Source organism: Urocampus carinirostris, chromosome 15 (genome assembly GCF_059441175.1).
Source record: "Urocampus carinirostris isolate Australia breed hairy pipefish chromosome 15, RoL_Ucar_1.0, whole genome shotgun sequence".
NCBI classification, from domain to species: Eukaryota; Metazoa; Chordata; class Actinopteri; order Syngnathiformes; family Syngnathidae; genus Urocampus; species Urocampus carinirostris.
In genome coordinates, this window is record NC_142363.1 from 1,586,459 (window position 1) to 1,599,715 (window position 13,257).

The 13,257-nt window shown below is 40.6% G+C and overlaps 1 protein-coding gene and 1 pseudogene across 1 annotated transcript in view; one reads left to right on the top strand and one right to left on the bottom strand.

The window, feature by feature from the left end:
* The window catches only part of eipr1 (EARP complex and GARP complex interacting protein 1), a 140,473-nt gene that overhangs the window by 93,581 nt on the left and 33,635 nt on the right, over positions 1–13,257 (top strand). The gene's annotated exons all lie outside the window — the stretch shown is intronic.
* On the bottom strand, positions 8,729–8,896 carry LOC148351298 (U2 spliceosomal RNA; annotated as a pseudogene).

Consider the following 13,257-nt stretch of genomic DNA (forward strand, 5'->3'; position numbering starts at 1 on the left):
TATAGTAGTATGTGTGCAGGAGTATAGTAGTGCGAATGACAGTATAGTACGATAAATGAGAGAGTATAGTAGTGTTTGGGCATTGGTACAACTGTGTCTGTATGAGAGTATAGGTGTGCATCCATGGACCAAGGAGATTGTTGTTGAATTAAGTCGGGCAAAACGAGCAGGCCCCACTCATGATAAATGCTGCTGCGGTCGTGTGATCAGTACCAAGTTCCATGGATTGCATATCAGTAAAGACTTGTTCTGGAGCCACAACATCACATCACTGTCTAAAAGAGCCCATCGATGCTTGTATTTGCTCTGCAAACTCTTGACGCAATGTGCCCCGACCCCCATCATGCTCTCATTCTACAATGGCACTATCCAGAGCCTCCTAAACAAGCGGCATCACTGTGCGGCATGGCACCTCCACCATGTTCTACCAAAGGACCCTGCAGTTCATCGCGAGAACAGCGGAAACGGTCATTTGTGTATAAAATGAAATTATCATGTTTCTGTGAGAGCACATATGAGTTACTTTTCAAACTGCCTCTCATTGTGGAGTGTTCATCGGCAAAAAAGGTGGGGTGCATAGTTTGAGGTGTCCTTAAAATGTTAAAAGTTAAATATTTTATTCTGTAAAGTATGTGTTAACAGTCCCCAGCTGAGGTCAAAGAACCGTTATGCTTGATTTTCCGTTGCACCCATCTGCTTTTATTTAATTTACCGTAAATTCCGGACTATAAGCCGCTTCTTTTTTCCCAAACTTTCAACCCTGCAGCTTATTCAGTGATGCGGCCAATTTATTGAATTTTTCTAACTGCCGTCAGCGGCGCTCGTGTACAAAAGGTAAGATTTAGACTGCAACTTCTTAGCTTGTGCACAAATTAAATTAGCGTAGACATAGTCTCATCATGCAAATTGCAAAAAGGAAGGCACATGACGCAACTTTCAAGCTAAACGCATTCGAGCAGTCCGATATAGAAGGAAACAGAGCTACCGCACGTAAACCTTACTTTGCGAGCGTGATGCTAGCGTGTTTTTGATTAGGGAGCGTGGGTCAACGTCTATATGACAAAGTCTCTTTCCCATACTGAAGGAAGACGACATTGATGAAGTCAGTTTTAAGGAGGAAGATGAAGACGGTCTACCATGCTTAATACAAGTACGTTATGTTGTTTAAACAGAGCTGTTTACTGAGTTGCGAGCGTGTTGCTAGTAGCGTTTTGCTACCCTTCACAGGCACGGTTTGGATGAAAGTTTTAATATTATCATTAAAGCTTTGGAAACTCTCTCGGTGTACCGTCTTTCTTTGTAAATATGTGTAACCATGTATAATATGTATTTGCAACTGTATATTTTTGTAATGTATTTATTTTAGAAACTTATTCTGATATGTTCTGCACGAGCAAATGAGAAAGAAGGGGCGGGGCAAACGCGGGCTGACGGGAAGTAAAGTAAAGGTGAGACGTGTTTGTGGACGTGGCCGACAATAGTGGATATATATATTTTCCCACCCTTACCTTTGGAAATATACACTTTTTTCCTTGGATTACTTTCAACGGGCACCCGGACTCTGCAGGTCCGCATTAAATATTAAGTACCTGTATCATTTTTTCATTTGTGTGTTTCTGTGTTTTTTGGACTGTGTCGGGTATGGGTTAATTTCGTGTTTGTATTGCGTTTTTTCAATGTGGGCGCATGTGGCTAATATACAGGTGCGGCTTGTGTATGTAGAAAATCGGTTTTCCTCCCGAAATGTGGTGGGTGCGGCTTATAATCAGGTGCGCTCTATAGTCCGGAATTTTCGGTAAATTAGAGCAGAACAAACCCCCAAAAAGATGAAAAATTTATTTTTTTCGTAGGTGTCTAGGAAATAAAGTGGAACCTCAGTTTTCGAACGACTCTCAGTTCGAACAAATCGGAGTCCGAACAAAAAAATTGAGAAATTCTTGCTTCGTTGTTCGAACAAAAATCGGAGTTCGAACGCCGGGGTGGATGTTTCACGTCACATTTTTTTACTCCTTTTAATTTGCTCAGGTGCACCTCCAATACACTAGGGGACGTCCGATTAAACAAATGTGTAGCAAATGGGCCGTGTTACAGAATTTCACCACACCGATAAAGCTGCAGCCACCAGAGTCATCATGACTTTAATGACACTGTCATGAACCACTTCCGAAAAGTGCTAAAAAGAAGGCAGAAGCAAGTGTCATTGGATAGATATTTTAAGAGAAAAGAACATCCTGTAGCCAGTCATCCCTAGCAAAGAGATTTGAACGTGTGAGCACCCCTCAGACAGAAGAGCTCCCCGAAGTTTTTATGGAAGGGGACTCTCCTTCCAAACAATAATTTTCCTTCCTCCTCCATCCCTCTCACAGTCCATCTGCGCCTTCTGCTGACCACCACAAAGGTAAAAAATCCTATTCATAATTCTTTTCCTTATCCTTTTTATTTTTACACGTTCATGTTAGCGTAATCTTTTGTACGGAAGATTAGGCTAACGTGAACGTACGATTAGCCTGGGTTACATTTATGTTATTTGTGTCTTAAAGGTAAACAAAGGTAAACATTCAGGGTGTTGGAACGGATAAAAACGATTTACATTATTTGTAGTGGGAAAAATGATTTCTGTGTTCGAACAAATCGCTTTTCGAACAGGGTTCTGGAACGGATTATGGTCGAGAACCGAAGTTCCACTGTAAATGCAAAACGTGTTACTCTGCTGCCATCTCCTGGTTTAAAGTCATTATTGCAAAATTACGTTTTCAAATTTCGCACCCCACCTCTAAGGTCAGAATTCATGATAATGTTATTGTTATAAACTGATTAGATATTAAACCTATTGTATATAAAGGAAATGAGCATAACTTGTTTGGAATCAACACAGTGACGCCTCGCTACAAACGGCAATGAGGAGCTTTTGATCAGTGATAGGTAAACTTGGATTTGCAGACTTGCTTATAGTCTATATAACTCCATTTGTGTATAGTCACTCTCCCCTCTACTTGTTATTGCACAGGCACACAAGAGCTTCTAGCTGCCTTGACCTAATTGAAGACCCGCAGTTTGCCCCGGGTCATTCTCCTATACCTCCCTTATTTTAATGAGATTTTTAATTAGCATGTTAATTGCCTAATGTGATCAGAGGGGTGACGAGTTTGCGAGCTATCTGCTGTTGGCATCCAGCTGGGCCATAACACTTGAGGCTTTCCTCTCTGATGAACAGAAGCCAGCCAAGCTCAGCTTTATTAGTCGAGCCCGCAGAGGAAATGGTTTTCAAGATATAAAGTTTGCTTTTTGTTGCGCCGGATTGTTTGTTTTATTCATCCAAGCTTAAGGGAGTAGTGAGATACTTAAGTTTATGAATCAAATTGTTTCTTTTTTTGAGAAAGTCAATTAAACTACCGTATTTACCGCACTATAGGGCGCACCGGGTTATAGGGCGCACCCCCAAAAAATAATTTTTGGTCCTATATCTTCCATACATAAGGCGCACTGAATTATAAGGCGCTACAACGGGAACGTCGACAAAACAGTCAGATAGTTCAGTCAAACTTATTACCCCCTTAACATTCCGAAAGCTTGCAAAGAAGCAAATACGTGTCGTAGACACGTGCGGATGCGGTGTCGATACGATGTCACTCAAATGCATCGTTCCAAATATCATTCGGAAGGTTAAAGTCTTGGGGTTCAAGAAATGCCAACCATTCCTTAGTTTCTATTTTCTTTTTCGCACGCAACTTTACTGTGCATATGACAATAAACACTTGGAATTGAGTTTAATTTAAAAAAAGAACCTTCATAGAAACATCAAGATCACTCTGAAACACGATACTGGGAAAATATATAGCCGGAGTAGCTCACCGAAGTCGTTGCATTCAATAATAATGTGCAACCATGGTCCTCTTATATCCGTGAGTTTAGTAAATCCAGGAGAGTAAAATATATACAAATACAGAATGGTAAGTCATGTTTACTCTATGCCGTAGACAACCAAACTTGCTATTTACATTCATCTTTTTCGGCCAATTGCAGGCTTTGTTTTGCCCCTTCAGCCTATGCGAGCCTGTAAATGATAAAAAGAATCCGCCCCCTTTACCTCCGAATAACTTTAGCCAATAGTGATCGATTCAAATGATGATTGACACATTGGCTGGGAAATGAAACGCCGGGATATGTATCCCAGCATACAGCGCGGACCACATCGCCTATGAGGAAAAATCTAGTCGGCGGCTGCTTGCCTTTGTTGCGAGACCTTGCGACCTAATATTGATCCATATATAAGGCTCACTGTATTATAAGGCGCATGGTCAGTTTTTGAAAAAGATAAAGGCTTTTAAGTGCGCCTTATAGTGCGGAAAATACGGTATATTTAATGTATTTCCTAACAGTTGAGAGTTTGTTTTTTCTCTTGTATGGAGGACAAAAATACTAAATTAAATTTGACTAAAAGTATACATAGATTCAGGGTTTTGTTGGGAATCAAATATCAAAATGTACCGTTTACCAAATTGTTCTAATTAGTTATCTGACTCCATTAACCAAATACAACCTACATTCACCCAACAATTTATGCGCGCTCGTTTCTTGACGGAAAAGATGAACAGGAAAGCCGACATTTCCACACGGGGGCAGATTTAATTTCATTAACAATTTAACAAAGTGTACTCCATCGAAAACGGCCAAATTAGTGCTGTTAGAGTCTCTGGGAAGCCCTCTTCTGAGGTCCTTCAGCTCTCTTTTTTTTTGGCCCACGTTTCCCCGCAAGAGTGTGTGCCGGCTCCTCCATGGGCGTGCCAAGGAAGCCCAACGTGGGGCTTCTCAAAACGACACCGAGCGCTTCTACGTCATCAGGGCCTTGTTCTCCAAACAACGCCTGCCGACCTCCGTCAGAGTCCTGTTATCAAAATTCCCTAGTCCAAATATTCTGCATTTGGAACAGTGTGACCTCATTGAACTAAAGCCCAGTCAGTGAATATCTTGCATTAAACTCAATAAATGTAGCTTGTATTCAATCGTATAAAATCCTTTATAGTCAAATGTATAAAATCCTTCAGTTTGTACAGGTGCATTGAAAACGCTTGAATTTTAATATTGTGTTTTCAAAGATTAAAAAATGCTTGAATTTGGGGTGAGGTGCTTATAAATGCTTAAATAAAATTGCCATGTTTCACAAGTTTGCATTACCCCTTACCGTTCCTGTAAAATTCGCCTTAAGTCCCAATCCAAGACATACCCAAAGCAAATTCTGTTATTGAACAGTTTGGAAAATATTGATGGATTTGGTCTCTTTTGAAAAGTAACACTCTGAAATTTTGTCCTAAATTAAAATGGTATCTGCAAGTGCTACTAACATTGAGTAATCTGATACGGAACACACGGAAATACAATGTGTTTTATTAGCACAGATGAGACTATAGCTTGAAGCCTTACCTAGTACCTATTTAGATTTGATCACAATCTCAAAAACAAAATTTTTACAAATTTTCCAAATGGTAGGTCTTGGTGTTTCCAAAAGTGTCCAATTGGAGGCGACCAGATCAGAGCCCTCGAAAAATTGCAAATGTGTATTTTACTTTGGCCAATTTTTAGACATTGTGAAAAAGGTTTGAATGTTTTTATTTTTCTAGCAGTAAATCACTGATTGTGCACACTTGCGCGTAATAATCGAATACCTGGTTGATTTTACACACGTTTATTTTCGGCTCTGATGTCAATCCACATCTGAATCGGACACGATTGGATAAAGATTTTTGAAGTCGAATTGGTCATGACGTTTTTCTTTCAATACAGGCCCTCATAGGTTGTCACAGACAATGGAATGTGAAATAAAGTTTGCAATTAGCCAGGAGTGCTATCAATCAAAACTTCAGGAGCTAACGGCTATATCTGAAATATATGTCGAGTCTATTTATTTTAAAAAAGGAGTTATGGAGCCAAACAGATGGATTACAACGAAGATTGTCAAACAATGCAGGAATGCTTTCAGGCGTTTTTTTTTTTTTTTTTTTTTAAATCTGTCGGCATTATCGTGTATTTTTAGTAAATATTTTACAGTTGATTCACTGGACTCTCCTGAATGTAACCACAACACGTTTGCTGGGAATCATTTCACGATTCATCATAGGCGCCGCTGCGAGCGGCAGCCTTTCCAGTACCTCTGTGTTATTTCGTACTTTTTGTGATTTATTTTTTAAGTGTCTGCTTCCATCTTGTGTGTTTTTCGTCCCGTTTGACAACTACACTTCGGATTACTTTTTATCCTATCGTTATGGGGTTTAATGCACAAAAATGCGTTTATTTGAGGAATCAACTCCTTGCCATGAAGAATTCTCGTGCCGGCGTGATGAGGGGACCCTATCGTGGATGCAGAGCCGGAGCTAAGGCTAAGCGGCTAGCTGCATTTTAAGTCTTAGGTACCGTTCGTAATCATGGTAAATGTGAACTCTCTACCAAAAAAGACAGACAAACTGGCTGTGCTGGGGAAAACTACAAAGCGTGCAGGGAGTGCAGTTTGCTGTGTTTTACGGAAACGTGGCTCGCGTCTAGCATCCCGGACGCTAACGTGGAGCTCCCCGGAGCAATCTGGAGCTACCCGGCTTCAGCGCTGTTTGACAGAGACACAAAAGCCTGCGGGAAGCGGAGAGGAGGTGGACTCGCTATCTACGTGAACACGTGGTGGTGTAACCCTGGGCACAAAGGTTTCCATCTGCTGCAGGGACGTCGAACTTTTGGAGTAGCGTGTGACGTCATCCACTCCGCTGTTGTTATACTACAACACAGCACCGCGAGGCCATCCTGTTAATCTGTTAATAAACAACAAAAAGATACTGCTGGAAGTGGGAATTTCCCTACGGGGATGAAAGTCTTTATCTATCTATCTATCGTAAGGCTTTTGCTTGAGCTATCCCATCTTTATAGTTTCCGGGTATCATGTTTCAGACTGATCATGATGTTTCTGTGATAGTTATATTAGGAATTAGTCATATTTTGAATCCCAAGAGTTTAAGCTTTCCAATGATATGTGGCATGACATATTTTAGTGACTCGTGACATCGTAAGGACACAACTTTGTTTATCAACAGTCTGACGGGGGTTTAGAATTATGCGGACACTGCTCTCTGGTGGCTTTGCTTTGACAATTGCATTTTTTCTTCTCTCGTGATTAACGGCAGCCAGCATTAGTTTGTATGAAGTATCTGAGCCCTCTACGGGTCACGCCCAAGAGGACAGGTGCATGCTACACCTAAACAGGGCACTATATAAAATGTGTATTAGTGCAGGGATTACGTATTAATCATGGACATGTATTATGGGCCATGCAAAAAATGATGGTAGCGTTTCCCAGTGGTAAATTTTACTGTGGAGAACTTCCTGAAAATGTAAGCTACAAATTAGTTTTTGTTTTACACAACACTTTTATGGGGAGATATTTGATCCATAAGTATTTACACATGTATTTTTCAGATCCACAAATATATTCGCTCTATACTGTGATCTAAAAATTACATATCTTGATCAATGCACATGGAAAATTAAAAAAACACGTATTTAAATTGCAGATATATTTGTAGATCTGCAAGATAAAAACATTTGCACTGTATTTCTTATTTGTGTGGTAAGGGAGTAATTGAGAAATTTGCTTTAAAAGTAAATTAAGAAGTGCCTGAATTTGGCCATGAAAAAGATGTATGAACCCTGTATATTATATTTTAAACCTATTATATTTTGGTTCAATTATGTGAATAAAAATTCAAAACACCAAAATATAATTGTAGAACTTTATGATTAGTATACACTTTGCATGAGTTAATAATAATAATAATAATAATAATTTCCTTTGTATTGTCATTCTTTGTAACAATGTACACAGAACGAAATGTCGATACACCTGACCCGTTGTAGCGAGTCGATGCAGCCGCAGCCAGAGGGCGCCGCCATTATACCAATTAGGTATGTCTCGGCCGAGGCGCGAACCAGCGACCTCCCAGTCTCAAAGCGGGCACACTACCATCTAGGCTACTACTAAATGCTGATTTCATACTTTATAATGAATGTATTGGTTAGGATATATTTGCCATGTGTTGTCTAAATACATACTACTGTGTAAAAGAGTAGAATCAACCAAGTACCTATACCAGGTATCTGTATTTTTGATGATATTAAGCTCGTTTTAAGGAAGTATTTTTCAACCTGTTTGCTGCAGGAAATTTACCTTTTTTTGTTAGGACTGGCAACATTTCATGGTACATTTTATGCTGAAATGGATCATAAAGATTTTTGATGTTGAAGAATATATGTATTTCCACCTATGTTTTTAACCTTACATTTTAAAAAGTTTTTATGTACCGTAAATTCCGGACTATAAAGGCGCACCTGATTATAAGCCGCACCCACCGCAATTCAAGAGGAAAACCGACTTTGTACATACACAAGCCGCACCGGTATATTAGCCACATGCGGGGGGATTTTGTGTAGATTTATTATTCTATAACCGTAAGCAATTATCCATCTATTATCAGTCGATTCGTGATACATTTCAAAGCCAATAGGCCGAGACACTTGCTCCCAGCCAGGGAACTAAGTCAAGGTCCAAAGCGCCAGGATTCTATGAGGGGTTTTTAAGGGGTATTGTTCTATCTTCAGTTCATAATACGCTACAAAGCCTAGGAGCCGGGACACTTACTCTCAGCCAAAAGGCCAAGCTAAGGTCCTAGCCCTAAAGCCTTGCTGCGATCATTGCGAATGCACCGTTCCCGGAGGTACTGCAATACCGGGCCGATGCGTGGAGTGGACAGAGCAAGCTCTTATTCCATCTCCGGATTGCAAAAATCAAAGATCATGGCTCAAGGCCAAGCTAAGACCTAGCATCAAAGCCTTACTCTCAGCCAAAAGACCAAGTTAAGGTCCTAGCATAAAGTACTCAGTTCAACAACTACATCCGGGATTCTATGAGTGTGGGGTTTTTAAGGGTTATTGATCTATCTTCGTTATTCATTATCCATTATCCGTTATCGGTCAGTTCATAATACGCAACAAAGCCTAGGAGCCGGGACACTTACTCTCAGCCAAAAGGCCAAGCTAAGGTCCTAGCCCTAAAGCCTTGCTGCGATCATTGCGAATGCACCGTTCCCGGAGGTACTGCAATACCGGGCCGATGCGTGGAGTGGACAGAGCAAGCTCATATTCCACGGCCGTAAACTTGCTTCATTAAAGTCCACAGTCCAAAAATCACAGTCGGCACCGTTCCTGGGGCACTGGATTCCAGGGCCGATACTTGGTGTGAACAGAGAAAGCTAGTTATCATTTGATGCAGACCTGCAGAGTCGGGGTACCCGTTGAAAATAATCCAAGGAAAAAAAAGTGTATATTTCCAAAGGTAAGGGTGGGAAAAATATGTATCCACTATTGTCTCCCGTGTTCACAAACACTCACCTTTACCCGTCCCCAGTTCCCATCAGCCCGCGTTTGCTCCGCCCCTTCTTTCTTATTTGCCCGTGAAAATCAGCATGTGTCTCAAATAAATACATTACAAAAATATACAGTTGCAAATACATATTATACATGGTTACACATATTTACAAAGAAAGACGGTACACCGAGAGAGTTTTCAAAGCTTTAATAAAAATAATATACCGTATTTTCCGCACTATAGGGCGCACCGGGTTATAGGGCGCACCCCCAAAAAATAGTTTTTGGTCCTATATCTTCCATAGATAAGGCGCACCGGATTATAAGGCACTACAATGGGAACGTCGACAAAACAGTCAGATGATTCAGTCAAACTGATTACCCCCTTAACATTCCTAAAGCTTGCAAAGAAGCAAATACGTGTCGTAGACACGTGCGGATGCGGTGTCCGTACGATGTCACTCAAATGCGTCATTTCAAATATCATTCGGAAGAATAAAGTCTTGGAATTCAAGAAATGCCAAACATTTCTATGTTTCTATTTTCTTTTTCGCTCACAACTTTACTGTGCATATGACAATAAACACTTGGAATTGAGTTGAATTCACTCAACTCATCACAGCAACATCAAGATAGTTCTAAAACAAGATACCGGGAAAATATAAAGCCGCATAACTCACCTAAGTTCTCACGTTCAATAATGACACGCAATCATGGTCTTCTTACAACCGTGAGTGAAGTAAATCCAGGAGAGTAGAATATTTACAAATACAGACTAATGAAACATGTTTCTTTATGGCATACTTTAGCAAGCTTGCTACGCCATTGCTAAACTCGGCCGATTGCAGGGTTTGTTTTGGCCATCTAGCCAATCCGAGGCTCCGAATAACTTCAGCCAAAAGCGATCGATTTACCGAATGATTGACACATTGGTTAGCCAATGAAACGCCGGTATATAAATCCCAGCATACACCGCGGACTTGCTACGCCATTGCTAAACTCGGCCGATTGCAGGGTTTGTTTTGGCCATCTAGCCAATCCGAGGCTCTGAATAACTTCAGCCAAACGCGATCGATTTAACGGATGATTGACACATTGGTTAGCCAATGAAACGCCGGTATATAAATCCCAGCATACACTGCGGACTACTCCACGTTCGGGGTTTTAAGGGTTATTGTTCTATCTTCGTTATTCATTATCCATTATCCGTTATCGGTCAGTTCATAATACGCTACAAAGCCTAGGAGGACACTTACTCTCAGCCAAGAGGCCAAGCTAAGGTCCGGGCCCTAAAGCCTTGCTGCGATCATTGCGAATGCACCGTTCCCGGAGGTACTGCAATACCGGGCCGATGCATGGAATGGTCAGAAATTTCTGGCCGTGAAGCAGACGCTGTTGATATTGGCCCTGAAAAACCCATAAATCGAGTCGGCGGCTGTAAGTTGCAAGACCTTGCGAATTTAATATTGAGCCATATATAAGGCGCACTGTGTTATAAGGCGCATGGTCAGCTTTTGAAAAAAAATAAGACTTTTAGGTGCGCCTTATAGTGCGGAAAATACGGTAACTTTCATCCCAAACCGTGCCTTTGAAAGGTACCAACACGCTACTATGAATACGCTCGCAACGCATCAAATGTATCTGTTAGATAGCATACCGTAATTGTTAAATTCACAGTATACCGTCCTCATCTTCCTCCCTATAACCGTCGTTATAAGAGGTGTCTTCTCGCCATCTGAAAGAACCTTAGTCATATAGACAGTATTTGCATAAACGAAAAAGTTGAAGTCCTCAACGCACGTGTTCCACCGGTCTAAATCATAAGCGGCCGCTAGAAAAATGCCATATATTGGCCGCTTCACTGGATAAGCCGCAGGGCTGAACATTTGGGAAAAAAGTAGCGGTTTATAGTCCGGAATTAACGGTAACTTTTTTATGTGTATTTTTTTTTCATTTTTTTTGAATTGCAAATTAAAATTTGACTTTTTGTCTCACATTAGTCATGTTTGGTCTTCAGTTCACGTGTGCCCTGCAGTTGAAAATAAAATGACTTACTTTAAAATGTGAATCACATCACAAATCTTGTAACATTTACCTTTTCATGGCGCTGGTTTCCAGTTATCTTTTTGTAGCATGTTTTGTCTGGCAGTGCATCTTGATATTATACTCTTTGAAGATAGCCACAGTATCTTAGCAAATTAGGCAGACGCAGTTGTTTCGGTGAAAAAAATAATCCAATTCTCACAGTCAACTTGTCTTTTTTTTTATTTACAGTCACCATGTCTGGAAATGGGGTGGGCTAAAATTATGTCAGAAAGCCAAGTGCAAGGTGGCCAAAGAGCTACTGCCATCATCTGGCAAAATGGTGATTTTTTTATTATTTTTCGTACAACTGGATTTTATATTGCAGTCAACTTTCCTGACGGGCCACATATTATTAATTTTATGACAGAGGCTCCAGTCCAGTAAAAATGTCTAAATGGGCCATACTTTGCACATGGCTGCCTTGTGCTTTGTTTTCCACTCAGCCTATCTGCTTTATCTTACTTTTGTCAGTGCTGATGGGGGTAGAACACAATAGGTCCAAGGAATGGGGGCGTAGGGCAATGCTGAAGAGTGACGTCATCCTCGTCACAGCGGTTTTATTTTGTTTCAGTTTGTGTGGTGCATGTGTAGCATGAAAATGGTGAAAGTAAGAAAAGACCTGCTTCAAGTAAAGTCCAAACCCCCAAAAAGTTGAAAAAGGAGGAGTTAATTCGAGCGTGTCTAAGAAATGCTTGCACGCGGATTATTAAATGAGCTGAGGCTGCAATTAGCTCAAATTAGTACAGCTCCTTTAATACTTTTAGCTTTTCACATCTGCTTTCCTGCCTTTAAATATTTCTGTTTTTGATGCAAAGAAAATGTTTTAAAGATAGTAGACACAAAGGCAATTAGGAACGGTACAAAGTACGTGTTTGGAGACGTGAAATCAGACCAAAGATAAGCAACGGAGAGCTTCACTCTAGGGCTGTCATGTCATTATATCAGGTCAGACACACTGAAACTGGAAGCTGTGCGATTTCTTTTCTAATAACGCCTGATGTAAGCTTCTTTATTGAGCCTGCTTGGCTGACGGACACACACTTGGGAATGTCTGGACTGTGTGAATCATTGACTCTCTCATGTTATTGTTCTTTAAACCCATAACTTTTTTTTTTTTTTTTTTCCTGCACTCCCTTTTTAAAAATGCATTTCACAGGTGCTCTCTCTTTTCCTTTAAAAACTAAGCTGTCAAATGAAATATATTTGTAAATATTAAGATACAGTAATCCCTCAGTTATCACAGTTAATAGGGATCAGAACCCTGCAAAAAGAGAAAATGAAGTTGCATCGCAACCATCGGAACTTCATAAAAGCACCTAAGGGTCATACTTACCTTGAGATGATTTCCTTACCGACTAAGACTAAACGAGTGAAATCAACAAATGAAAACGTAGATTTCAGAGTTGCATTTGAATGGATGGTCTTTATTGTCATTATACAAAAGTTTATCGAAATTGAAGGGCTTTTCCTTTCTGTGTGAGAAACAAGTTAAAGAGCAGCTGGCTACCTCCTCTTATCGGGGCTCCTTGGATTGAGACAGGTCTCCGCACTGATTGTAATACTACCATCCGAATGTGACAGTTTCCCATGAGTTTTAGCTCCAAGTCATCCGTTTCATGGGTAATAGATCGACAGGCTCGAGTGACAGGCTCGACAGAGTTGTTTCAGAGAGTTGCTAGCCTAGCCATCATGGTAGGCTGGACGTGGAACACTGCTGTCTTCTATCTCGACACTGCCTCTGTTGCTTCCCGAACTCGATAACAATCCATGGAG